We start from the raw sequence: 27,637 nt of genomic DNA, 5'->3' as shown, positions 1-27,637 counted from the left end.
CAACGTCTTTGTTGAGTGAAGCCATGAGAGGAAGAACAGTAAGGATTGATACTTGTGGGAAATTATCTCTAACAGCTGTTCTGTGTTACAGTGAGAGCTGGAGAGGGATAAAAAGGGCGTCCAGACCACCGGAGGGGAGAGAGAGAGAGAGAGACATGCAGCAGAGTGTGTGCATTTACGCAGTTCTGAAACGCAAACTGTTTTGTGTTAAGCTGAAAAGTGGAAAAATAAAGATTTCTGTGGACTGTTCACCTGACCCCCGCTTCCTCCTTTAAAGACTGGACTCAAGATGGCGCCGAGTATGGCTGCTGCGTTGCGAGCTCCGACACAACATAGTAATGTTTTGTTTGTTTTGTTAACAATTCTTATGTTTTTTGTCTTGGATGTTGTCTGCCTTATTGTCTACGACAGACAAACACTTTTGGACATTGGTTCAGCAATTTCACACCGTAAACCGGACTTCACATTCCTCAATGCTGACCCGCTGTTTACAAACACGCAAGCGGAGCCCTTTGTCTAGGCAGCACGGCCGCGGAAACGCAAAAGGAAAAGGGGAAACAGAGCCGGCGTTCTCATCAGAGTAAGACGCCGCGCGAATCGACCCCCGCTACCCACTATTCTACTGGCAAATGTCCAGTCTCTGGATAACAAGCTCTGCGAGCTGAAAGCGCGGATCTCTTTCCAACGAGATACAAGTGACTGCTGCATTATCTGCCTAACAGAAACTTGGATGTCTGCGGAGATTCCAGACTCGGCCATTGAACCCGCGGGGTTCTCCGTGCACCGAGCGGACAGAGCAAAAGACCTCTCAGGTAAAAGCAGAGGTGGTGGAGTATGTTTTATGATCAACAAATCCTGGTGTGATCAGAGGAACGTATATTCTATCAAGTCTTTCTGCTCTCCTGATCTGGAATTTCTCATGCTTCTGTGTCGACCATTCTGGCTACCGAGGGAATTCACAGCGGTCATCATCACTGCTGTGTACATCCCCCCACAAGCCGACACAGACCGGGCACTCAAGGAACTGTATGGGAGTATAAGTGAGCAGGAAACCGCGCACCCTGAGGCCGTGTTCACTGTGACTGGGGACTTTAATAAAGCCAGTTTAAAATCAGTCGCACCAAAATATCACCAGCACATTAGTTTCAACACACGAGGGGACTGGGTTTTGGACCATTGCTACTCTCCGTTCCGGGATGGCTACAAATTCCTCCCCCACCCACCATTTGACAAATCAGACCACTCTTCCATTCTGCTTCTGCCCGCTTACAGGCAGAAATTGAAACAGGAAGCACCCACCCTCAGAAAGATCCAGTGCTGGTCGGACCAATCAGATTCTACGCTACAAGACTGTTTTGATCACACGGACTGGGAGATGTTCCGGTCCGCCTCTGATGACGACATCGAGCTTTACGCTGATAGCGTAATGTGTTTCATCAGAACGTGCGTAGAGGACGTCGTTCCGACCAGAACTGTACGAATCTATCCGAATCAGAAACCATGGATTAATAGCGATGTTCGCGCGGCACTTAATGTGCAGACCTCCGCTTTTAATTCCGGGAATGTGGAGGAGCATAAACAAGCCAGTTGTACCCTCCGAAAAACAGAACCACAAAATGCCAGTACAGGAGTAAGATTGAAGGACAGTTTAACACCACCAACTCTAGAAGCATGTGGCAGGGAATTAACATCATCACGGACTTTAAAGGGAATAAAAACTCCACCATGAACACCGCTGCCTCTCTACCGGATGAGCTAAATACTTTTTATGCTCGTTTTGAGGGAAATAACACCGCCCTCGCGGAGAGAGCTCTCGCGGCTGAAGCTACAGAGGTTAGTTCACTCTCTGTCTCTGTAGTGGATGTAACCCGATCCTTCAGACGGGTGAATATCCGCAAAGCCGCTGGCCCAGACGGCATTCCGGGCCGCGTCATCAGAGCGTGCGCGAACCAGCTGGCTGGTGTTTTTACGGACATTTTCAACCTTTCCCTCTCTTTGTCTGTAGTCCCCACATGCTTTAAAACATCCAACATTGTGCCTGTTCCAAAACAATCAAAAATAACTTGTTTAAATGACTGGCATCCAGTTGCTCTGACCCCCATCAACAGCAAATGTTTTGAGAGACTAATCAGAGATTACATCTGCTCTGTATTGCCACCCTCTCTTGACCCGCTGCAGTTTGCTTACCGCAACAACCGCTCCACTGATGATGCCATTGCATCTACAATACACACTGCTCTCTCCCACCTGGAAAAAAAGAACACTTATGTGAGAATGCTGTTTGTAGACTACAGCTCAGCATTCAACACCATAGTGCCCTCCAAGCTAGATGAGAAACTCCGGGCTCTGGACTTAAACAGCTCGCTGTGCAGCTGGATCCTGGACTTCCTGTCAAGCAGACGCCAGGTGGTTAGAATAGGCAGCAACATCTCTTCATCACTGACCCTCAACACTGGAGCCCCGCAGAGCTGTGTTCTCAGCCCACTACTGTATTCCTTGTACACACATGACTATGTGGCAACACATAGCTCCAATGCCATCATTAAGTTTGCTGATGACATGACGGTGGTAGGTCTGATCACTGACAATGATGAAACAGCCTACAGAGAGGAGGTACACACTCTGACACACTGGTGTCAGGAGCACAACCTCTCCCTCAACGTCAGTAAGACAAAGGAGCTTGTGGTGGACTTCAGAAGAAAAGACAGAGAACACAGTCCCATCACCATCAATGGAGCACCAGTGGAGAGAATCAGCAGCTTCAAGTTCCTGGGTGTCCACATCAATGAGGAACTCACATGGTCCATCCACACTGAAGTCGTTGTGAAGAAGGCTCATCAGCGCCTCTTCTTCCTGAGACGGCTGAGGAAGTTTGGAATGAACCGCCACATCCTCACACGGTCCTACACCTGCACTGTGGAGAGCATCCTGACTGGCTGTATCTCCGCCTGGTACGGCAATAGCACCGCCCACAACTGCAAAGCACTGCAAAGGGTGGTGCGAACTGCCAGACACATCATCGGAGGTGAGCTTCCCTCCCTCCAGGAAATATATACAAGGTGGTGTGTGAAAAAAGCTCGGAGTATCATCAGAGACTCCAGCCACCCGAGCCATGGGCTGTTCTCACTGCTACCATCAGGTAGGCGGTATCGCAGCATCAGGACCCGCACCAACCGACTCCATGATAGCTTCTTCCCCCAAGCAATCAGACTTTTGAACTCTTGATCTCCCACGATCAAAATACATCAGCACTGCACTTTATTACCCTTACTCTTATATCTCACACCGGACTGTCATAAATTATATTATGATTATTATATTATGTTCTCTCTTAACAACTGACTATCAACCGACAGCCTGAATGTCAATACAGTACAATACTGTACATTCTATATATATATATACGTTTTTACATATTTTTATTTTTTATTTTTACTGAATAATGTGTATCTATATAGTGCGTATTGTATACTGTACAGTGTATGTTATTATTTGTATACTGTTGAGTGTAATTATGTGTATAACAGATGTTTAAATTGTGTTGTGTTAATTTGATGTTATTGTAAATTGGTATATGTCTCATCACTGTCACGACTGCTATGTTGATCGGAACTGCACCCAAGAATTTCATACACCATAGCACTTGTGTATATGGCTGTGTGACAATAAAGTGATTTGATTTTGATTTGATTTAAAGTAGCAAGAGACCTGTCACACAGTTTTTTAAGTCGCCTTTTCGCAGTGGAGAGCGAGCTTATGCGCTCATAGTGGCCAGATTGTTCAACTAAAGTCTAACACTGGCAGAATATCTCCAAACTGTGCAGGTGTAAAGATCTGATTGGAGGATTTCCTCTCTTGATATCTGGCAACCCCAAATAAAGTATATCAAAATCTATCTAATCTAATTCTGATTAAAATATTTTATTTGCATGATTAGTTCTAAATAATACATGACACAATTGATGGTGGGGATGGTGGTTTTACTAGGGGGATGGTTTTTGCGATATTTTTTCAACAAAGGGGCATCCCCTTGCACCTCCATCAACATGAGCCCTGTGTATATATTTGTGTGTGTGTGTGTGTATATATATATATATATATATATCACTATATGATCACTATAAAGATCACATATAGGCCTGTTTATTTATCATAGACCCGCACTTTTACAGCATTTATCAGTTCTGTTGTTACTGTCAAAGATCATGTCACACTGGCTATCTAAACACAACACACACATACACACACCAGGGATACCCTCAAAAACAAGACAGATATATCCAATACTAGCTCCAAAAGTGCTTAGATTAGAAAGTGTTACTATTTTACCCGCTCAAAGGTTTTGGTTTCAGTCATAAAAATAACTCATTATGAAGTATTTGGGAAAAGATGTCTCAAGTCAGCATCATTATTGCAGAACAGTGGCATCTACAGCTCTATGCAATGTGTGTAGCAGAATATTTATTTCCCTGTTATTACTGTCACAAGCACATTTCTTTTTTGCTCTTCATACGGGTTGATTTGCGCTGTGGCAGTGGTGAGTGGGACAGAGAGACTCAGAGACACATGACTTCTGAAAAGTACATTAATTGATTATCTTTAAAACCTGCTGCAGTAAAGCTGATACGTTGTGCTTTTGGAACAGGTGTATGTATGCCAGTAAAATAAATCAAAATGAAAATAAAGACAGCAGATATAGCATCCATATTCAGTAAGAGTAGCAAGAAGAAGCCAGCTGACTCTGAGGCACAGGAGAATAACAGGCAGTGTAAGCTGGAGAAGGAGATACTCGTGTTAAAGATACACTTCACTATACTTCTCTGTAAGTGTACTAATTTTGCCCACTCTACTAAAGTGGCATGTAGCGTTATAAGTTCAAATGAACTTTTATCAAAGTGAAAGTGAGTAAAATCTTACTTGTTCAAGCTGATTGAAGAACCTGGATCAAGTTAGATCTAGAATGGAGAAAAATAGTTCAACCCTTATCAATGAACATTCTTGCATTGCATCTTTTTTCCATACAGTGAAAATGAATGGTGATTTTAAAAGGCTAACATTCTGTCTAACATCTCCTGTATGTATTTCATGGAAGAAGCTAAATCAAATGGGTTTGTAACTGTGACTGGTCTCAGGTCAGTCTCAAGGAAAATGAGGAAGTGGGAACCAGCTCACACTTTTTAGCGTTGTTTATTATACTTGCCGCTTTCCAGCGCACACACCAATACTCTGTCGCTCAATAATAAACAAAAGTAATTATTCTCTTTAACACAGACAGCATCGATTGGTCGCATGGTGCCATGCGAGGTTTGGACATGTGAATGGCGAGCTCTGCGCACTTTGCTAGTTTTAATACTTTTGGTGTCATAAACCGGTGAGATTCGATACACCCTGATTCTTAACTGTACTAGGAAGACAATATGTCAAAGAATTCAAAATCCTCGGCTCTGGAGATTAAAAGACACTTACCTGCTCAAGCTGAAGCCCCTGAGCAGCAGGTAAAGTTGTCGCGGGGGCTCTCGTAGGCGTACATGGACTGTTTGAGTTTAGAGGGATGGATGCCAGTTGGCGCTGTCGTGTGCGGGGTTAATGTGCATGTTTTTCTTTTTTCTGTTTTTTGTGTTCGGGGGATGTTCAGGGTTTGATTGTTGCACTGATGTTGGAATGTGGTCGTTATAATTTTATTTTTGACATACAATTTATTTTTTTGAATATGTCAAAATGTCAAATGTTAATATGAGCGAATTGTCTCTCTCCATGTGGAGTGTGAATGGGTTGGGGCTCCCCATAAAAAGAAGGAAGGTTATTTCTTTTTTAAATGTAAGAAATATGATATGGTGTTTCTTCAAGAAACGCATCTTTCCCTGCAGAAAGCTGAAAAATTTGGGAAGATATGGGGTGGACATGTTTTCTTTAGTGCTGGCTCAAATAAGAGCAGGAGAGTCATTACATTAAGTAAGCATCTACAATTCAAATGTCTAAAACAGATTAAAGATAAATTAGGAAGAGTCATTATTGTTTTAGCTGAAATTCGGGGGCAAAGGTTGATTTTGTCTAATATTTACGCACCTAGTGCTGATGATCAAGGCTTTTTTATAGGTCTTGAAAGGATGTTGCAAGCCGCTGGCACCCCTCATGATATAATATTGGGAGGAGACTTTAATCTTTTGATGGACTCAGTCCTTGATTATAGTGAAGCAAAATTGTGTAAGCCCCCTAGAGCAACAGTGATGCTTCACAGGATGTGTAAAAATCTTGGTCTTACAGATATTTGGAGACTTTTAAACTCATCTGGTAGGGACTATACATTCTTTTCATCAGTCCATAAGATTTATTCTAGAATAGATTAGATGTTAGATTTTTATGTCTAAGTCCCTCATTTCATCTGTTGTTGATTGTTCAATTGGAAACATTTTAGTCTTGGATCACGCCCTGGTGAGTTTAGAGGTGTTGCCACATACGGAGAAAAATAAATCATATAGTCGACGCTTTAATGTATCCCTTTTGCAAAATCCTGAATTCCAACAAAAGCTAAAGGCTGAAATCAATGTCTAAATGGAGTATCCTCTGTGGGCGTGGCTTGGGAGGCCACAACCTAAATTGGCGAATGAGCAAAAAAATTCTCTTGATTCTGAGATAAACGTGGAGGAGCTTGGCGAGGTAATTAAGGCCTTGCCTACAGGCAAGTCTCCGGGGCCAGATGGCTTTGTCGCTAAATTTTTTAGATCTTATACTACAGAACTGGCTCCACTTTTGTTAGAAGTTTATACGGAATCATGAAAGAATGCAAAGCTTCTGCCAACAAGACACAAGCCCAGATCAGTCTGATTCCTAAAAAGGACAAAGATACAAGCGAGTGTAAGAGTTACCATCCAATTTTCCTGATCCAGCTAGACATAAAAATATTGTCAAAAATTCTGGCTAACCGATGAAGTAAAGTTATGACATCTCTTATACAGTTATAATAGAAATTGTGAAATTTTGCCATTGATTTTGAAAATATGAGTGATCATGCAAAAAAATGTCTGTCTTTTATTTAAGGATAGTGATCATATGAAGCCATTTATTATCACATAGTTGTTTGGCTCCTTTTTAAATCATAATGATAACAGAAATCACCCAAATGGCCCTGATCAAAAGTTTACATGCCCTTGAATGTTTGGCCTTGTTACAGACACACAAGGTGACACAGACAGGTTTAAATGGCAATTAAAGGTTAATTTCCCACACATGTGGCTTTTTAAATTGCAATTAGTGTCTGTGTATAAATAGTCAATGAGTTTGTTAGCACATGGATGCACTGAGCAGGCTAGATACTGAGCCATGGGGATCAGAAAAGAACTGTCAAAAGACCTGCGTAACAAGGTAATGGAACTTTATAAAGATGGAAAAGGATATAAAAAGATATCCAAAGCCTTGAAAATGCCAGTCAGTACTGTTTAGTTACTTATTAAGAAGTGGAAAATTTGGGGATCTCTTGATAGCAAGCCAAGGTCAGGTAGACCAAGAAAGATTTCAGCCACAACTGCCAGAAGAATTGTTCGGGATACAAAGAAAAACCCACAGGTAACCTCAGGAGAAATAGAGGCTGATCTGGAAAAAGATAGTGTGGTTTTTCAAGGAGCACAATGCGACGATACTTTAACAAAAATGAGCTGCATGGTCGAGTTGCTAGAAAGAAGCCTTTACTGCGCCAATGCCACAAAAAAGCTCAGTTACAATATGCCCGACAACACATTGACACGCCTCGCAGCTTCTGGCACACTGTAATTTGGAGTGATGAGACCAAAATAGAGCTTTATGGTCACAACCATAAGCACTATGTTTGGAGAGGGGTCAACAAGGCCTATAGTGAAAAGAATACCATCCCCAATGTGAAGCATGGTGGTGGCTCACTGATGTTTTGTAGGTGTGTGGGCTCTAAAGGCATGGGGAGTCTTGTGAAAATTGATGGCAAGATGAATGCAGCATGTTATCAGAAAATACTGGCAGACAATTTGCATTCTTCTGCATGAAAGCTGCGCATGTGACGCTCTTGGACTTTCCAGCACGACAATGACCCTAAGCACAAGGCCAAGTTGACCCTCCAGTGGTTACAGCAGAAAAAGGTGAAAGTTCTGGAGTGGCCATCACAGTCTCCTGACCTTAATATCATCGAGCCACTCTGGGGAGATCTCAAACATGCGGTTCATGCAAGACGACCAAAGACTTTGCATGGCCTGGAGGCATTTTGCCAAGACGAATGGGCAACTATACCACCTGCAAGAATTTGGGGCCTCATAGACAACTATTACAAAAGACTGCACACTGTCATTGATGCTAAAGGGGCCAATACACAGTATATTTTGTTTTATGATTGTGCCATTCTGTTACAACCTACAGTTTTAAATGAATCCCATAAGAAATAAAAGAAATGTGTTTTGCCTGCTCATTCATGTTTTCTTTAAAAATGGTACATATATTACCAGTTCCTCCAAGAGTATGCAAACTTTTGAGCACAACTGTACATACAGATCAGGTGGGGTCTATTTTGCCATTACAAAGCCTTTCTATCAAACTAATCAGAGAAGTTAAGTTACACCCCGTTATCTTGCATATGCACTCGGTATGGACAAAAGTGTTCAGAGTGTTTAATTTTGACCTTAATTTAAATGTTGCCTCAAGCATATGGCTGAACCCTAAATTATGTATTAATAAGTCCCCTTTCTGCTGGTCTGCTGGAGTGGATTGTGAGGGGGGTTACTATACTCTGTGACCTATATGAGTGGAGTATTGAGATGTTTTGAAAATGTGGTTGAACATTTTGAGATTCCCAGATCTCAGTTCTATAGGTATTTACAGCTGCGTCACCTGCTCTGTATTGCTTTTGGGAGTAGTTCAACTTGGTATTGGAGGAGGGAGTGTGGGCTAGGATTCTAAAAAACATCAGATCTGCATCTAGAGATGCAAGGGTATGCCTTATGCAATTCAAGATTTTACATAGATTTATTGGTTCCCCTCTAGATTGCATAGGCTTGGTCTTAAAGACCTGCTGGCGATGCCAATCGGAAGATGGAGGCACAACCCATGTTTTTTGGGGGTGTGTTAAGATCCAAGATGGGGAGGGGTAATAGTCGGGATTAAATGTGATTCAATGTATATATGTTGTGTTTTTTCTTTGTGATATGTCTATGAATCAATAAAAAATGTTAATTGAAAAAAAAAAAAAAAAAAAAGGAGGCATCGTCTTGTGACTCTAGATTCTCTCTTCCTCCACTGCAGCTCTGGCTGCTCCCTCTAGCTCTCACTGTCAGACAAATAGCTGTCAGAGATAATTTCCCACAGGTGACAGTCCTTACTGCTCTCGTCTCCTGAACTCGCTCTCCATTCACAAACCAGCGCTCAACCACGCCCCCACCTCCACATACTGTTATGATGTGCAGAGAAATGGACCCACATGCAGAGTTCAATAAAATAAAATAATTTATTAAATAAACTCAAACTCCCACGAGGGGGAAAAACAACAAAAACTACCCCGTAGGGGAAAACTGGAATCCAGGGAACTGGGGCAGAGGGCAACAGGGAACAAGGACCCACCTGACCGAATCATGGCCTGTCACTTACTCCCCCCCATTCCTGGAGAGGAAATCCACCACAGTCATCTGTACACCTGGCCTGTGGGTCACCTCGAACTTAAAAGGCTGAAGAGGGTGATCCATGTGTTGGAATCTTTCATGCAATGGAGCCACTGGAGTGGGGCATGGTTCGAACAGAGGGTAAAGGCCTGTCCCAGGAGGTAGTACCAAAGGGTCAGGACTGCCCACAGGATGGCCAGATATTTCTTCTCGATGGTGCTGTACAACAACGGGTGCTCCTCCCCCTCGACCACCTGGGACAACATGTCCCCCAACCCCCTGTCTGACACGTCAGTCTGTAAAACAAAAATGAAGAGAGAAATCAGGACAGCGTAACAGCAGCTCACCACAAAGTGCAGCTTTCACTTGCGTGAATGCCTGCTGACATGGTTCTGTCCACTGGACCGGATTTGGTGCCCCCTTTTTAGTCAGATCAATTAGCGGACTGGTGACGGTCGAATAGTTAGGCACAAACCTACAGTAATAGCCAGCCAGCCCCAGGAACTGTCTCACCTCCTTTTTGGTCTTAGGTCTCGGGCAGGCTGCAGTCGCTGCGGTCTTATCAATTTGGGGCCTCACCTGTCCATGACCCAAGTGCAAGCCCAGATACCATACTTCCACCTGCCCAGTTGCGCACTTCTTTGGGTTTGCCGTGAGTCCCGCTCATCTCAACGACCTCAGGACAGCCCTCAGATATTGCAGGTGCCGCGGCGTAAGCAGCGTGCAGTCTGAGGATTCTGTCCATTAGTCCCTTAAACGTAGCCGGGGCCCTGAACAAACCAAACAGAAGCGTCACAAATTAGTGTAACCCGAATGATGTGGAAAATGCCATCTTTTCACGGGACATGCAAGTTAAGGGGATCTGCTAATATCCCTTTGTTAAATCCAGTGTAGAATAAAAGCGAGCCGCACCTAACCAATCGAGCAGTTCATCAATCCAAGGCATCGGGCACACATCAAATTTAGACACTGCATTGACCTTTCTATAATCTACACAGAACCGAGCCGTCACTTTTCGGAACCAGCCCCACCGGGCTGGCCCAGTCACTGTGGGATTCTTCCATTACCCCAATATCTAGCATTGCCTTTAATTCTTCATGAACCACTTTTTTGTGTTCGGATAATTGATAGGGGCGACTGCGTACCACTACCCCTGGGGCCATTTTGATATGGTGCTCTATGAGATTCTTGTGACATTTTGATGACTTGTGACTGTGAGAGGTGGTCTCCGCAAGTGACCCGATTGGTGGCTCAAGTTAACCTCCGGTCCGAGCTCTTCTTGCTTTCGGAACCACTGTCGCCAAAGTAAAGGGGACCGCCTCTATCCAAGGTTTTAGGAGATTGAGGTGGTAAATCTGACACACTCCACCTCTATCTGTTCGTTTAACCTCATAATTGATTTCCCCAACTTGCCAACAGCTGGACGGCTGCATCCAGTGACACCGGGCAGTGGCACTAGATCCATTCCACCATCACTTTCAGTAGCTGGGTGATAAACTGCTCCAGCACCACCAGATCAACTACTGCCACAGCTTTGCGTTCTGCTGCCAGCAACCACCACTGGCAAGAGTCACGAAGCTGTTGGGCAAAGGCAAATGGGCAGCCGAGCTCTCCAAGCATAAGAGACTGGAAATGCTGGTGGTGCTGTTCGGGGCTGCGACCGACCCATTGCAGGATGGCTCGTCTCAGGCTCTCGTAGTCCAGGAGGTCTGTCACCGGAAGTTGTTGGGCCACGAGTTGGGCTTCCCCGGTCAACTGCGGCAAGAGGTGGACCACCCACTGGTTGTTGGCCCATCCCCAGGATTCGGCTGTCCACTCGAACAGCTGGATAAAGGCGTGTGGATGTCTTCATGTGGAGGCATGTGTTGAAGTGTGTAACCTTGTGATATCACAAAGTTACAGAGGTAGAAAACAAGTCATTTTTGGAGCTTGATTTCAATAAATGCTCTTGTTGGACTGTGGAGGAAGTTTTGAGTTCTGAAACTTATTGTATGTTTTTAGAGTATAATGAACTGTAGAGTCAAAATATAAAGGAAAATCTGTATATATAATAATTTAATATTGTAGACTCTGTGTAATAATGACTTTGAACTGATCTGTATATACTGAACTGAGAGAGTGAAGAGCGAGTCATTGTTCTCTGCAGGTTGAAGGATTGTGGTGTCACAGATGAAGGTTGTGCTGCTCTGGCTTCAGCTCTCAGATCAAACCCCTCACACCTGAGAAAACTGAATCTGTCATGGAATAAACTAGGAGACTCAGGAGTGAAGCTGCTCTCTGCTGGACTGGAGAATCCTCACTGTAAATTGGAGATGCTGGGGTAAGATCATCTCTGTGAGAATCACGCATTCACTGACATACAGTATGTTATTTTCTGCAATAGCAAGACTGAGACTGAGGATTTAGGATCAAAATAAAAAATACAACACATTTGTTGCATTAAAACGATGATTGTGAGTTAAAATGTTTTATCTTGTAATTGGTTATGGTGGTCTGATTGGTTGGGACAGCGTTTCACAGATCTGAGACCTGGAACAAAATATGAAACAATGGCTTTGAGAGTGAAGCGAGAGCTGTGAGGTTTAGAATCACTTTAATAAAATAGATGAAAATACAGTTCAGTGCAAGATGTGCAGCGCCAAGCTGTCATTTACAACAAGTATAATAAGTATAATATCACCTCACATTTCAACAAAATGACAAGTGAAAAAGAAGATGCAAGCCTGACAAGAATACACATTTCCACAGTAAAGAGACAATGCAATACACGCAGAGCTGATAAAATAACACAGATGAGCCAAAACATTATGACCACTCACAGGTGAAGCGAATAACGTTGATCATCTCCTAACAAGGACACATGTCAAAGTTTGGGTAGATTAGATGGTATGCGAACAATCAGTTTTCATAGTAAATGTGTTGAATGCAGGAGAAATGGGCAGGAGTAAAGACCTGAGTGACTTTGACAAGGGCCAAATTGTTATGGCCAGACGACTGGGTCAGAGCATCTCTGAAACAGCAAGACTTGTTGGGTGCTCCTGGTCAGCAGTGATGTGTACCTACAGACAGTGGTCCGAAGAGGGACAAACCACAAACCAGCGACAGGGTGTTGGGCGCCCAAGGCTCATTGATGTGCGAGGGCAACAGGAGGAATGTATCACAACACACAGTGCATTGCACCCTGCGGCGTATGGGGCTGCATAGCCGCAGACCGGTCAGAGTGTCCATGATGACCTCTGTCCACCATCGAAAGCACCTGCAATTGGCACGCAAGTGTTGGAACTGGACCTTAGAGCAGTGGAAGAAGGTTGCCTGGTCCAATGAGTCCCGTTTTCTATTTCATCATGTGGACGGCCTTGTACGTGTGCACTGTTTACCTGGGGAAGTGATGGCACCAAGATGCACTGTGGGAAGACAACAAGCTGGTGGATGGAGTGTGATGCTCTAGGCAATGTTCTGCTGGGAAACCCTGGGTCCGGCCACTCACGTGGATGTCAATTTGACACGTGTCACCTACCTAAACATAGTTTCAGACCATGTACACCTCTTCATAGCAATGGTATTCCCTGATGGCAGTGGCCTCTTTCAGTAGGATAATTTGCCCTGCCACACTGCACATATTGTTTGTGAATGGTTTGAGGAATATGATGAAGGGTTCAGGGTGTCGCCCTGGCCTCCAAATTCCCCAGATCTCAATCCGACTGAGCATCTGTTGGCTGTGCTGGACCAACAATTCCGTCTCCACCTCGCAACTTACAGGACTTGGAGGATCTGCTGCTAATGTCTTGTTGCCAGATACCACAGGACACCTTCAGGGGTCTTGTAGAGTCCATGCCTTGGCGGGTAGGCACTGTTATGGCGGCACGTAGAGGACCAACAGCATATTAGGTGGGTGGTCATAATGTTTTGGCTTTAACCAAAAAACTCACTGCCCCGAAGTGTTGTCATGGGGGAAGATTTAAAGAATTAATGGGTAACACTTTACAGTATATTAAGGTTCCATTCGTTAACATTAGTTAATGCATTAGGTATTGTAGCTCCTCCCAGTAATATTTACAAGCACAAGTATTCTCTTATGACTGGCAATTTATTGATAGTTTCCCCAGATGGATCACCATCTAACTAAAGATGCTGTGAGAACTAAAATATATTCAAGAAAGACATAAAATGAGTACTTAAAATTAGAATACAGAATAAGGTCGTCATAAACAAAACAAATAACATAAAAACAAATGTTGTCTTTGTACTTCTTTAGATAGTTAAATGTCTCTTTACAGAGTTAACGTCACTCAAGCATGGCTAATATACTCTTTGTTCAGGTGTTACTCTTCACATTGCAATATAAACATCCATATGAAATAATCCACAAATGACACACAATCACTTTAAGCATAGTAAGAAAGACTCTTTTCCAATAAGAAGCATTAACAATCACATAAAATCACATATCAATAAATATTAAATCAATAAATCAAAAAACGTACTGACTGCTTATTACCAAAGGAAACTTAATTTTGCATTTTGAAACATTTTCTGTAACTTCAGACAAGTAGGATAATTTGGATAAACAATATAAAAAATTCAGAACACTCTATCTAGGGCTGCATTACACTTCAAAATTGTATCCCCTTCCCTCGCTGACTTCTCTGTGTTTTATGGATTTGGATGTACTTTATTGCTTACGTTGCGTGAGTGCCCACTACTGGTGGAACCTGTGCAATGGGTTTAACTGGAACACCCTAAGCCCTTGATCACTTGGAGCACGTTGTTAATTTGTGGAATTATTTAGTGATTTTTGCACCTGAGAAGACACATTTTTCGTAGATTGATGCAATCACAGATTCAGGTAAAGTTTAGTTGTAATATCAGAGGCTTATGTATAAATCTTGTCTGTTAAGAAAAAAATATTTTTTATTGGAATAATTGTTAGAAAGAATTAATCAAGTTTTACAAAAAAAAAAATGGTAACATTACAGTGAACATACAGTTAAAGTCATAAGTTTACATACACCATTGCCAAATACATTTAAACTCAGTTTTTCAGCAATTCCTTACATTTAATTGTAGAAAACATTCCCTGTCGTAGGTCAGTTAGGGTCACTATTTTGAGAATCTGAAATGTCAGAATAATAGCAGAGAGAATTATTTATTTCAGCTTTTATTTCTTTCATCACATTCCCAGTGGGTCAGAAGTTTACATACACTTTGTTAGTATTTAGTAGCATTGCCTTTAAATTGTTTAACTTGGGTCAAACTTTTTGGGTAGCCTTCCACAAGCTTCTCACAATAAGTTGCTGGAAGTTTGGCCAGACAGAACTGGTGTAACTGAGTCAGGTTTGTAGGCCTCCTTGCCCGCACACACTTGTTCAGTTCTGCCAACAAATTTTCTATCGGATTGAGGTCAGGGCTCTGTGATGGCCACTCCAATACCTTGACTTTGTTGTCCTTAAGCCATTTTGCCACAATTTTGGAGGTATGCTTGGGGTCACTGTCCATTTGGAAGACCCATTTTTGACCGAGCTTTAACTTTCCTGATGTCTTGAGATGTTGCTTCAATATATCCACATAATTTTCCTTCCTCATGATGATATTTATTTTGTGAAGTGCACCAGTCCCTCCTTCAGCAAAGCACCCCCACAACATGATGCTGCCACCCCCATGCTTCAGTGTTCTTCTGCTTTCAAGCCTCACCCTTTTTCCTCCAAACATAACAATGGTCATTATGGCCAAACAGTTAAATATTTGTTTCATTAGACCAGAGGACATTTCTCCAAAAAGTAAGATCTTTGTCCCCATGTGCTCTTGCAAACTGTAGTCTGGCATTTTTATGGTGGTTTTGGAGCAGTGGCTTCTTCCTTGCTGAGCAGCCTTTCAGGTTATGTCGATTTAGGACTCGTTTTACTGTGGATATAGATACTTGTCTACCTGTTTCCTCCAGCAAAGGTCCTTTGCTGTTGTTCTGGGATTGATTTACACTTTTCATACCAAACTACGTTCATCTCTATGAAACAGAATGCATCTCCTTCCTGAGCGGTATGATGGCTGAATGGTCCCATGGTGTTTATGCTTGCGAACTATTGTTTGTACAGATGAACGTGGTACCTTCAGGCATTTGGAAATTACACCCAAGGATGAACCAGACTTGTGGAGGTCCACATTTTTTTTTCTGAGGTCTTGACTAATTTCTTTTGATTTTCCCATGATGTCATGCAAAGTTTGAAGAGATGAAAAGTTTAAAGGTAGGCCTTGAAATACATCCACAGGTACACCTCGAGTTCAGTACACCACCTATCAGAAGCTAATTGGCTAATTGTCTAAAGGCTTGACATCATTGTCTGGAATTTTCCAAGCTGCTTAAAGGCACAGTTATGTAAACTTCTGACCCACTGGAATTGTGATATAGTCCGTTAAAAGTGAAACAATTGTTGGAAAAATTACTCATGTCATGCACAAAGTAGATGTCTTAAACGACTTGCCAAAACTATAGTTTGCTAGTATTAAATCTGTGGAGTGGTAAAAAATTTGTTTTAATGACTTCAACCTAAGTGTAAATAAACTGTAATAAACAGTCAGTTTAAGGTAGCTACAAGTATTATGCTGTTAAATCTCTGTATAACTTTTCTAAACTGCTCAATTGACCTAAATGTACTTTCGTCATACAATAGAGTTGTTTGGGGGTGGGGTAGTTTTAGTGTGATCTTTGCTGTGATGTCACAGTCGACTTGCATTTTGGAATATTGAGTCTGAAGCGTACATCTGAGTAGGCTTGCTCCCTCGGCCAAAATTGAGGAGTTGAGGATCTGTCAACAGAAACTTCACTCGCCCACTTAACTAAGTGGAATGGACTTCAAAAATGGCGGTGGGGATTCCCCTGAGGGGAGGTGCTTAGGGAAGTTAGCGAGTGGATGTTTAAAGTGAAGTGTAACGCAGCCTAGAACTGCATGTGGAACAACTATCTTTCCTTTCTCTCTGTTTTTATTTTTTATTTTTATTTTTTTATCATAATATAAGTCCCTGTTAAAACAGTTCACTCTTAACTGGGTTTAATTTACAAATTAAAGGTCTTTATTATCTTGGAAAATAATGGAAAATACTTAAGCATAAATATATCTAAACTGACTTTGGTGTCAGTTACAGGTATCATGAACTAACAATGAACAGTATATTTTTACAGCATTTAGTAATCTTTGTGAATGTTAGTTTACAAAAATAAAATTGTTCATTGTTAGTTAATGTTAGTTCATAATGCATCGACACTGTATGAAAGGAGTGCTTTTTTACTGAGACACAGTCTGTTGAAGTCAAAGAAAGGTGGCTGTTACTACTGATTTGTGGACTTCACTAACCACTGACTGTGTAACATTTCATGACACTATATCAATGAATGGAAAGTTCACAGTGCAGTATTAGAGACGCACAGTTTCGACAAAAGACTTACCGCTGTGATCATAGCCAATTACTTAAAGAGTGCAACAAAAAGGTGGTTGTCGACCTCTGAAAAAGTGTTAGCATGCATTCATGACAACACTAGCAACATGTTTCTGGAAAATTAAAGTCTATGGGAATCAGTGCCCTGCTTCATGCACACCCTTCAGCTCGCTTTTCACAAGGGCTTAAAAGTTTTTTTTTAGCCGTGTGACCGCTGCAAGCAGCCTTTGGCGGCACATTTTCTCCACAGCACACCGGCTACAACCGCGCTTAGGCAAAATCAACAACAACAAAATCTTCCCGAACACCAACTGATTCAGTATTGTTGTACGTGGTGGAATTTGTTCGGTGATGGCAACTCTGCCTAACTCTTGGGCTGGTAGAAGAGTGAATTAACATCACAAGTTGTTGATGTTGACTGGTTTTGTATATCAGATCTAACTCTGATATTTGGATATATTTACTGTCTTCTGATGGAGAGAGAGGTCTAGTGGAAGACTGGATCTAACATTCCTGACATTGTTGTTCAGGATGGAAAACATTTATTCTTCAGAATGGACTATCTAACATTTTTGGTGTAGTCAGCAGGATGGAAAACATTCATTCGTCAGAATGGATGATCTAACAGGGCGAATCTATTATATTTTTATTGCAGCTGTGAAAGTTGTAGTTAAAGGTTTCTAAATGTGTTAAAGCTATTTGTTTTTTCATAACAAACACTATAATTTTATTTTTTTAGAAAAGACTATCAACCTAACCACAGAAATGTGGAGCCATCCATGGTCTTACCTGTGGTAAAGGCCTTATCATTACAAATGCCACTGTTAAACAAGGGTAGATCAATGGTAAACTTTCATATAGGCAAGTCATTTAGAATGAAGGGATTTAATAAACTTAATAAACACATTTTTCAATAATTTTATTTCAAACCCTGATGATAATGTAGCTTGTGTAGCTCATCTGTGATGTAACAATAATATTGTAGACTCTCTGTGATAAAGATGAACTAATCTGTGTGATGTGAACTGAGAGAGTGAAGAGTGTGTCATTGTTCTCTGCAGGTTGGTGATTTGTGGTGTCACAGATGGAGGTTGTGCTGCTCTGGCTTCAGCTCTGAGATCAAACCCCTCACACTTGAGAGAACTCGATCTGTATAAGAATAAACTAGGAGACTCAGGAGTGAAGCTGCTCTCTGCTGGACTGGAGAATCCTCACTGTAGACTGGAGATACTGTGGTAAGATCATCTCTCTGAGAATCACACATGACTCGATAAACAGTATGTTATATTCTGCAATAGTGAGACAGAAGCTGATTCTTTAGGATCAAAATCAGATCAAAATCAAATAGTTTGTAATAGTGTGTAGACTGTTGTAATTGTGTGGGTTTGGCATCCAGGGTATGGCCCTCCAGTGATTTGCCTCCTATCTAAAAGATAGGATGTTTTCTGTAAAGAATTTCTCTTCTACATCAGCTCATTTATCATGTGGCATCGTATATGCTTCCTCTGAGCTTTATTTTCCAGAAGTACAGCATATTCTATCACTGTTATGCTGACGATTCCCAATTTTATTTACCAGTGAGCTTAGACAAGAAGTGTTTATTTGATACCATCCTAAATTGCTTCGAAGAAATTAAACATTGGCTGGCAAATAATTTTCGCAAATATTGTCGTCGAATGTACAAGATCATGTAAGAAGTCTTGGAGTGATTTTAGATTCATCATTACTTTTTAATAAACAAATTAGTGCCATTGTCAAGGGTACCTTTTTCCACTTGAGATCTATCGCTAAAGTCAAACATTTTCTTTCCAGCAAAGACTTGGAAAATGTGATCCTCTCACTAATTTCATCAAGGTTAGACTATTGTAACTCATTGTACATTGGCCTCCTCAAACTGCGTTATCCCGCCTACAGCTGGTTCAAAATGCAGCAGCTAGATTTTTGACAGGTTCAAGAAAGAGTGATCACATTACCCCTGTATTAGCTTCTCTACACTGGCTTCCCATTAAATTCAGGGTCGATTTAAAAATTCTGCATTGTTTACAAGGCACTATCTGGTCTCGCGCCCAAATACATTAGGGATTTTCTCGTCCCTTACCCACCAGAGCACTCGGGTCTTCTCATCAACTTTTTTTTAATGTTCCTCATTGTCGCTATAGATCTAAGGGTGATCGTGCCTTCTCTGTGGTTGGTCCTAATCTCTGGAATAGACTCCCTTACCATGTGAGATCAGCTTTTTCAATAGCCATTTTTAAATCCTCTTTGAAAACGTATTTATATTCTTTAGATTTGAATAGGACTTTTTACTCAAAACAGATTATTTTAGGATATCCAACAGTATGTTGAAATTAACTTTATATTCATATGCTTTAAAAAAAAAAATACATACAGTGCATCTGGAAAGTATTCACAGCGCTTCACTTTTTCCACATTTTGTTATGTTACTGCCTTATTCCAAAATGGATTAAATTCATTATTTTCCTCAAAATTCTACAAACAATACCCCATAATGACAATGTGAAAGAAGTTTGTTTGAAATCTTTGCAAATTTATTTAAAATAAAAAACAAAAAAAAATCACATGTACATAAGTATCCACAGCCTTTGCCATGACAATCGAAATTGAGCTCAGGTGCATCCTGTTTCCACTGATCATCCTTGAGATGTTTCTACAACTTGATTGGAGTCCACCTGTGGTAAATTCAGTTGATTGGACATGATTTGGAAAGGCACACACCTGTCTATATAAGGTCCCACAGTTAACAGTGCATGTCAGAGCACAAACCAAGCCATGAAGTCCAAGGAATTGTCTGTAGACCTCTGAGACAGGATTGTATCGAGGCACAGGTCTGGGGAAGGGTACAGAAAAATTTCTGCAGCATTGAAGGTCCCAATGAGTGCAGTGGCCTCCATCATCCGTAAATGGAAGAAGTTTGGAACCACCAGGACTCTTCCTAGAGCTGGCCGCCCAGCCAAACTGAGCGATCGGGGAAGAAGGGCCTTAGTCAAGGAGGTGACCAAGAACCCGCTGGTCACTCTGACAGAGCTCCAGCGTTTCTCTGTGGAGAGAGGAGAACCTTCCAGAAGAGCAACCATCTCTGCAGCACTCCACCAATCAGGCCTGCATGGTAGAGTGGCCAGACGGAAGCCACTCCTCAGTAAAAGGCACATGACAGCCCACCTGGAGGACTCTCAGACCATGAGAAACAAAATTCTCTGGTCTAATGAAACAAAGATTGAACTCTTTGGCCTGAATGTCAAGCGTCATGTCTGGAGGAAACCAGGCACCGCTCATCACCTGGCCAATACCATCCCTACAGTGAAGCCTGGTGGTGGCAGCATCATGCTGTGAGGATGTTTTCAGTTGAAGGAACTGGGAGACTAGTCAGGATCGAGGGAAAGATGAATGCAGCAATGTACAGAGACATCCTTGATGAAAACCTGCTCCAGAGCACTCTGCACCTCAGATTGGAGCGAAGGTTCATCTTCCAACAGGACAACGACCCTAAGCACACAGCCAAGATAACAAAGGAGTGGATACAGGACAACTCTCCCCATCCAACCTGATGGAGCTTGAGAGGTCCTGCAAAGAAGAATGGGAGAAACTGCCCAAAAATAGGTGTGCCAAGCTTGTAGCATCATACTCAAAAAGACTTGAGGCTGTAATTGGTGCCAAAGGTGCTTCAACAAAGTATTGAGCGAAGGCTGTGAATACTTATGTATATGTGATTTTGTTCATTTTTTTATTTTTCATAAATTTGCAAAGATTTCAAACAAACTCCTTTCATGTTGTCATTATGGGGTATTGTTTGTAGAATTTTGAGGAAAATAATGAATTTAATCCATTTTGGAATAAGGCTGTAACATAACAAAATGTGGAAAAAGTGAAGCGCTGTGAATACTTTCCGGCTGCACTGTATAATTGAGTGAGTTGAAGAGGGTGCTGTTCCATCTGCTGTCCTGAAGGCAAAACTCAAAGCAAAGTTATTATACAAATCTAAAAACGTGACACAGTATCACAGAAAAGGAGATGACAGTGTTTAACCAAATTTTAAATGAGGAACAATGTAAACTGTTAAGTAAACTCTGCACTTTCCACCAAAATAAAGGCTCCAGGTCTGCCAAAATAAAAGCTCCAAGTGATGAATTAAATACTACAAAAACACACTCACTAAGCACTTTATCAGCAACACCTGTTCACCTACTTATTCATGCAATACTCAAATCACCCAATCGTGTGACAGCAGTGCAATGCATAAAATCATGCAGATACTGGTCAGGAGCTTCAGTTAATTTCATATAAACCATCAGAATAGGGAAAAAAATTGTGATCTCAGTGTTTTTGACCTTGGCATGATTGTTGGTGCCAGACAGGCTGGTTTGAGTACAGTACTGTGCAAAAGTCTTAGGCACATAAGATGTTTAACAAAAACATTTGTCTTAAGATGGTTATTTATATCTTTAGCTGTAGTGAGTCAATAGGTAATATACATTTTAGACTCCCAAACATTCCTTCTGCAAATAGAATAGAATAGAAGAACATGTAGCCCTGCAACAGATGGCATGGCCCCACAGAGACCCCCACTGAACATCGAGTCAGTCTGGGATTACATGAAGAGACAGAAGCAATTGAGACAGCCTTAATATAGAGAAGAACTGTGGCAAATTCTCCAAGAAGCTTGGAACATCCTATCAGCCAACAACCAAGAAAAACTGTGTCCAGGTCTCCCTAGGTGAATTGGTGCTGTTTTGAAGGCAAAGTTGGTCACACCAAATATTGATTTAGCTTTTTTATATTTACTAGACTTTGGATGATGTTAATTGAAAAATGAAAACGAATTATGGCACTATTTTTGAAGACATCATCACTATGCAACATTTTTCACAAGTGCCTAAAACTTTTGCACAAAACTGTATTTCTATAACTGCTGAAGTCCTGGGATTTTCAGTCTCTAGAGTTTACTCAGAAGGCAAAAACAAAAAACATCCAGTTCTACGGACAGACTCTCTTTTGAGAGAGGTCAGAAGAGAATGGCCAGAATGGTTCGAGCTACGGTAACTCATATAACCACTCTATACAGTTTTAGTGAGCAGAATAGGATCTCAGAATGCATCAAATGCATAAGTCGAACCTTGAGGTGGATTGGTTACAACAGCAGAAGACCACGTCAGGTTCCACTTCTGTCAGCCAAGAATAGAAAGCTAAGGCTGCAGTGGGCACAGGCTCACCAAAACTGGACAGTTGTTGAATGGAAAATGTAGCCTGGTCTGATGAATCTCGATTTCTGCTGAGGCACACAGATGGAAGGGTCAGAATTTTGAATTCATGTGCATCCCTTCATGGCCACAATAGTCCAGTCTTCTACTGGCTACTTCCAGCATGATAATGCACCATGTCACAATGCAAAAGTAATCTCAATCTCAATCATGACCATGACAATATGTTCACTGTTCTTCAGTGGTCTTCCCAGTCACCAGATCTGAGTCCAATAGAATACCTTTGGGATGTGGTTGAATGGGAGATTTGCAGCATGAATGTGCAGCTGAAAAATCTGAAATTGAGTGATGCAGTCATGTCAACATGGGCCAGAATCTCAAAGGAATGTTTCCAACATTTTGTGGAATCCATGCCAATAAAGAATAATTGTGGAATCCATGTTCCTAATAATGTGCTCAGTGAGTGTATATTACTGTTATATAAAACAAATCTAATCCTCAATGTTATAATAACAAAATTTTATATTAGAATAATAAACTTGACTGGGACCCACAATAGAACTGTCCATTGCATTATTAAAACCTGTAAGGATAGTGGTGAACCGTCAGCTTCGTGGAAGAAATGTGGTTGGAAAAAAATCTTGAATGATCGTGATCGGAGATCACTAAAACGCTTGGTAAAAAATCGACAGTAGAACTCACGGCATGGGACTAAACAGCTGTGTGGCCACAAAAAAGCCACTTTTTTATGAGGCTAATCGTAAAAAACAACTTCAATTTGCTAGGGAGCATAAAGATTGGACTGTGGAGCAATGGTAAAAGGTCATGTGGTCTGATGAGTCCAGATTTACCCTATTCCAAAGTGATGGCCGTGTCAGGGTAAGAAGGGAAGCACATGAAGTGATGCACCCGTCATGCATAGTGCCCACTGCAGAACCCTCTTGAGGCAGTGTTATGATCTGGGGTTGCTTCAGTTGGTCAGGTCGAGGCTCAGCAATGTTATGTTGCAATAAAATGAAGTCAGCTGACTACCTGAATGTACTGAATGACCAGGGTATCCCATCAGTGGATTTTTTCTTCCCTGACGGCACAGGCATATTCCATGACAACAATGCTAATATTCTTCGGGCTCAAATTGTGAAAGAGTGGTTCAGGGAGCATGAGGAATCATTTTCACACATGAACTGGCCACCACAGAGTCCTGACCTTAACCCCATTGAAAGTCTTTGGGATGTATTGGAGAAGACTTTACGGAGTGGTTCAACTCTCCCATCATCAATACAAGATACAAAAATGAATGCAACTCTGGATGGAAAACAATGCCACGACTAATGCACACCGTAATCAATGCTAAGGATGGTCCAACTAAATATTAGAGTATGCGCATTTGTTTTGGCCAGGCAGTGTATTTTAGAGGCTTATAATTCGAAAATCATCTTTGAAACAAAGTTTCAAAACAAAGGTTAGGTAAAGTTACTTACTTTTATGAATGTAAAATAAAGAAAAAATGTCATAAAAGGTGAAATTTTGTTGTTGCCTATTATAAACATTAACATAAAATGTGAGACTAAAAGAGTTATTGAAATCAACATTAAATTTTCACTTGGTGTCGTCTCATCTGCCATGATTTTTCCTCCAGCATGAAACTCCAGTCCACTGTGATTGGTCAAGAGGATATGCAGCAGGGACTGTAGGGTAATAGATCGCTGTGGAGTTCATCAGTTAAAGGGCACATCTAGGGTGCAAAGGAAGCGCTCGTGAGCACTAAAATGACAAATGGGACACCCTATGGTCTTCTGGACTTTGCAGGCACACTCAAATGAAGGTCATGAGACCGCAAAATTACATTTTTAAAAATGCATAAACTTGATTAGACTTTGATTTTAATAAATAGTATGTCAATGAAAACAATAAACAGAAATTTTCTTTAAAAAATAGCATTACAGTCTTTTATACTTGTATTTAGGACATTTAAGGTACATCCCTAAAAGCACACCTGCCCCAGTCTGACCTCCACAGTTAAAATAGTTTAGATCCATCACTGCATGAGTATTGAATCCTGTGGTGACACAGATATTCTTCTAGTGCAGTAATGTTCTCCAGTGCAGCACACAATGCTCGCAGACACACACTCTATTTCGCTATCACTCATTTGCAGCTCTCATTTAAAATCAACGGTGTCTGAGCAACTCCTTTAATATACTGTTTATACAGTACTAACACACAACAACCTAAATAACATTGAACCAATGCACAATGGATAAACAAAAAATAAATGTTAAGATTCATCCATCAATCCATCTTCTATAGCCGGTTGTCCTAGCTGGAGCCTATCCCAGCTGTCTCGGGCCGAAGGCAGGGAAACACCCTGGACAGGTGGCCAGTCCATCACAGGGCAAACACACACAGACAATTTTAAGATTATTTAAGAAAATACAGTATAAAGGTGCAAAAAGTAAAGGATATTAAGAAGAAGCTGTTGTTTCATCAGAACTTTAATCAGAATAATCTTATCACTTTATTATCTCATTATAATTTTAAACATGATTGGATGATGTAACGGCTACTTTTATATTTGACAGGTGTCCCTCTTTTTTTTTTAAAACTATGTGGTTCCTGTTTTACTGAGTGTCCCTATGAAGAGTGTTACGTTGTTCTCTGCAGGTTGATGATTTGTGGTGTCACAGATGGAGGTTGTGCTGCTCTTGCTTCAGCTCTGAGATCAAACTCTTCACACCTGAGACAACTGAGTCTGTCTGGGAATAAACTAGGAGACTCAGGAGTGAAGCTGCTCTCTTCTGGATTGGAGAATCCTCACTGTAAACTGGAGATACTGTGGTAAGATCATCTCTCTGAGCATCACACATGAACCCGATAAACAGTACGTTATATTATGCAATAGTGAGACAGAAGCTGATGCTTTAGGATTAAAATCAGGCAGTGCCTCCTATAGAAATTAAATGAGAAAATAATTGACAGTACATACTGTACAAAAAATAAGCCTCTCGGGACAGTTCAAATCACCCCATTCGGTCATGTTTGAATCAAAATGAACTTGAAATGATGAACTGATCTGTGAGTGAGCAGGTTTTTGGCAAACACTCAATTAAATTAAAGGTGCACCACTGTGCCTGCGACCTTCATGAATCCTGCTGTGTTGAAGGATTTGATGACTAATGGTCCAGAAAGAAGGTGACTTAATAATAATCAGCTAGTTGTAACAAATACAAGCTATGCAAAATATCCTATTTTATATTACTATATTATTGTAGATATTAATCAATGTACTGCATTTTTAAGCAATATTAAATGTTTAAAAATGCACAAACTTGATAAGAATTTGATTTGAATAAATACTATATCAATATAAACAAACAAAAAATATTATAGTATTAGTTTCTTGTTGATAAGAGAAACTGTGTTCCATATTCCAGTAAAATGGAAAAAGTTAACATGATAAAACTGCTTTAACCCTGAAAGAGAAATGTACCTCCTCATTTCAGAAGTCCAGCACACTGCACAGGTTTACAGTTAACACACTCAAACTTAGTACTATTGATAACTGAAGATAAAGCTGATGTCATTCATTTTCACTTCACATTGTTCTCTGCAGGTTGTATGATTGTGGTGTCACAGATGAAGGTTGTGCTGCTCTGACTTCAGCTCTGAGATCAAACCCCTCACACCTGAGAAAACTGTATCTATCTGGGAATAAACTTGGGGAGTCGGGAGTGAAGCTGCTCTCTGATATAAAGAAAGACCCTCATTATAAACTGGAGACTGTGAGTAGTACTAAATTCATTATAGTTATTTGCCATATTTAAAAGTTTATACAGACAAACAATTATTTGTGCTCATCAGAAAAAAATGTCCTGGTGCTTTTGAACTCCAGTTTACATACATATTTTTATATACACGATGAGCCAAAACATTATGACAGGTGAAGCAAATAATGTTGATCATCTCCTAACAAGGCCACATGTCAAAGTCTGGGTAGATTAGATGATAAACGAAAAATCAGTTCTTGTAGTCATTGTGTTGAATGCAGGAGTAATGGGCAGGAGTAAAGACCTAAGCGACTTTTGACTAGGGCCAAATTGTTATGGCCATACAACTGGGTCAGAGCATCTCTGAAATGCCAAGGCTTGTAGGGTGCTGCCGGTCAGCAGTGGTGAGTACCTACCGACAGTGGTCCAAGGAGGGACAAACCACAAACCGGTGACAGGGTGTTGGGCGCATAAGGCTCATCCTGTCTGGTCCGAACCGACAGAAGGTCTACTGTGGCACAAGTCACAGAAAATTTTAATGATGGTTACAGGAGGAATTTGTCACAACACACAATGCATTGCACCCTGCTGCGTAGCCACAGACCGGTCAGAGTGCCCATGATGACCCCTGTCCACCATCAAATGCACCTATAATGGGCACGCGAGCGTCGAAACTGGACCTTGGAGCAGTGGAAGAATGTCGCCTGGTCTGATGAGTCCCGTTTTCTATTACATGACGTGGATGGCTGTGTATGTGTGTGCCATTTGCCTGGGGAAGTGATAGCACCAGGATGCACTGTGGGAAGACGACAAGCCGGTGGAGGGAGTGTGATGCTCTGGGCAATGTTCTCCTGAGAAACCCTGTGTCCGGCCATTCATGTGGACGTCAATTTGACATGTGCCACCTACCTAAACATCTTTGCAGACCAGGTACACCCCTTCATTGCAATGGTATTCCCTGATGGCAGTGGCCTCTTTCAGCAGGAAAATGCACCCTGCCACACTGCACACATTGTTCAGGAATGGTTTGAGGAACATGATGAAGAGTTCAATGTTTTGCCCTGGCCTCCAAATTCCCCAGATCTCAATCCGATTGATCATCTGTGGGATGTGCTGGACCAACAAGTCAGATTCACAGCGGCTCCTCCTTGCAACTTACAGGACTTGAAGGATCTGATGCTAATGTCTTGGTGCCAGATACCACAGGACAACTTCAGGGGTCTTCTAGAGCCCATGCCTTGGTGGGTCGGTGCTATTTTGGCGGCACGCGGAGGACCAATAGCATACTAGGCAGGTGGTCATAATGTTTTGGCTTATAAGTGTATATTTTCTTTTGTTGGTCTCCTGTAACTCTCTGTACTTTTTTCCCATTTGATTGTACTGTAATTCTGCTCATACAGTTGTGATTGGTCCATGAATATAAGACTTTAACAGATCACAGTGTCTCTATGTGATAAACTCATTTGTGTTCTTTATTACTGATTAGTACACATGTATAAATAATATAATATATGGTTTATGTCTTTGTTTGAGTTTTAATTAATATCTCGATGTAAAAGTAACTTTTTTTAAATTAAAGAGCCATAAAGGACTAAAAAGCTTTTTGTTGCTCTAA

The 27,637-nt window shown here is 41.4% G+C and overlaps 1 pseudogene; it reads left to right on the top strand.

Moving 5' to 3' along the window:
- Positions 1-27,637, top strand: part of LOC127436286 (NACHT, LRR and PYD domains-containing protein 12-like) — a 65,309-nt pseudogene that overhangs the window by 32,181 nt on the left and 5,491 nt on the right.

Source organism: Myxocyprinus asiaticus, chromosome 46 (genome assembly GCF_019703515.2).
Source record: "Myxocyprinus asiaticus isolate MX2 ecotype Aquarium Trade chromosome 46, UBuf_Myxa_2, whole genome shotgun sequence".
NCBI lineage: Eukaryota > Metazoa > Chordata > Actinopteri > Cypriniformes > Catostomidae > Myxocyprinus > Myxocyprinus asiaticus.
Note: the sequence above shows the minus strand (reverse complement) of the source record. Positions and strands in the feature narration are given on the sequence as shown.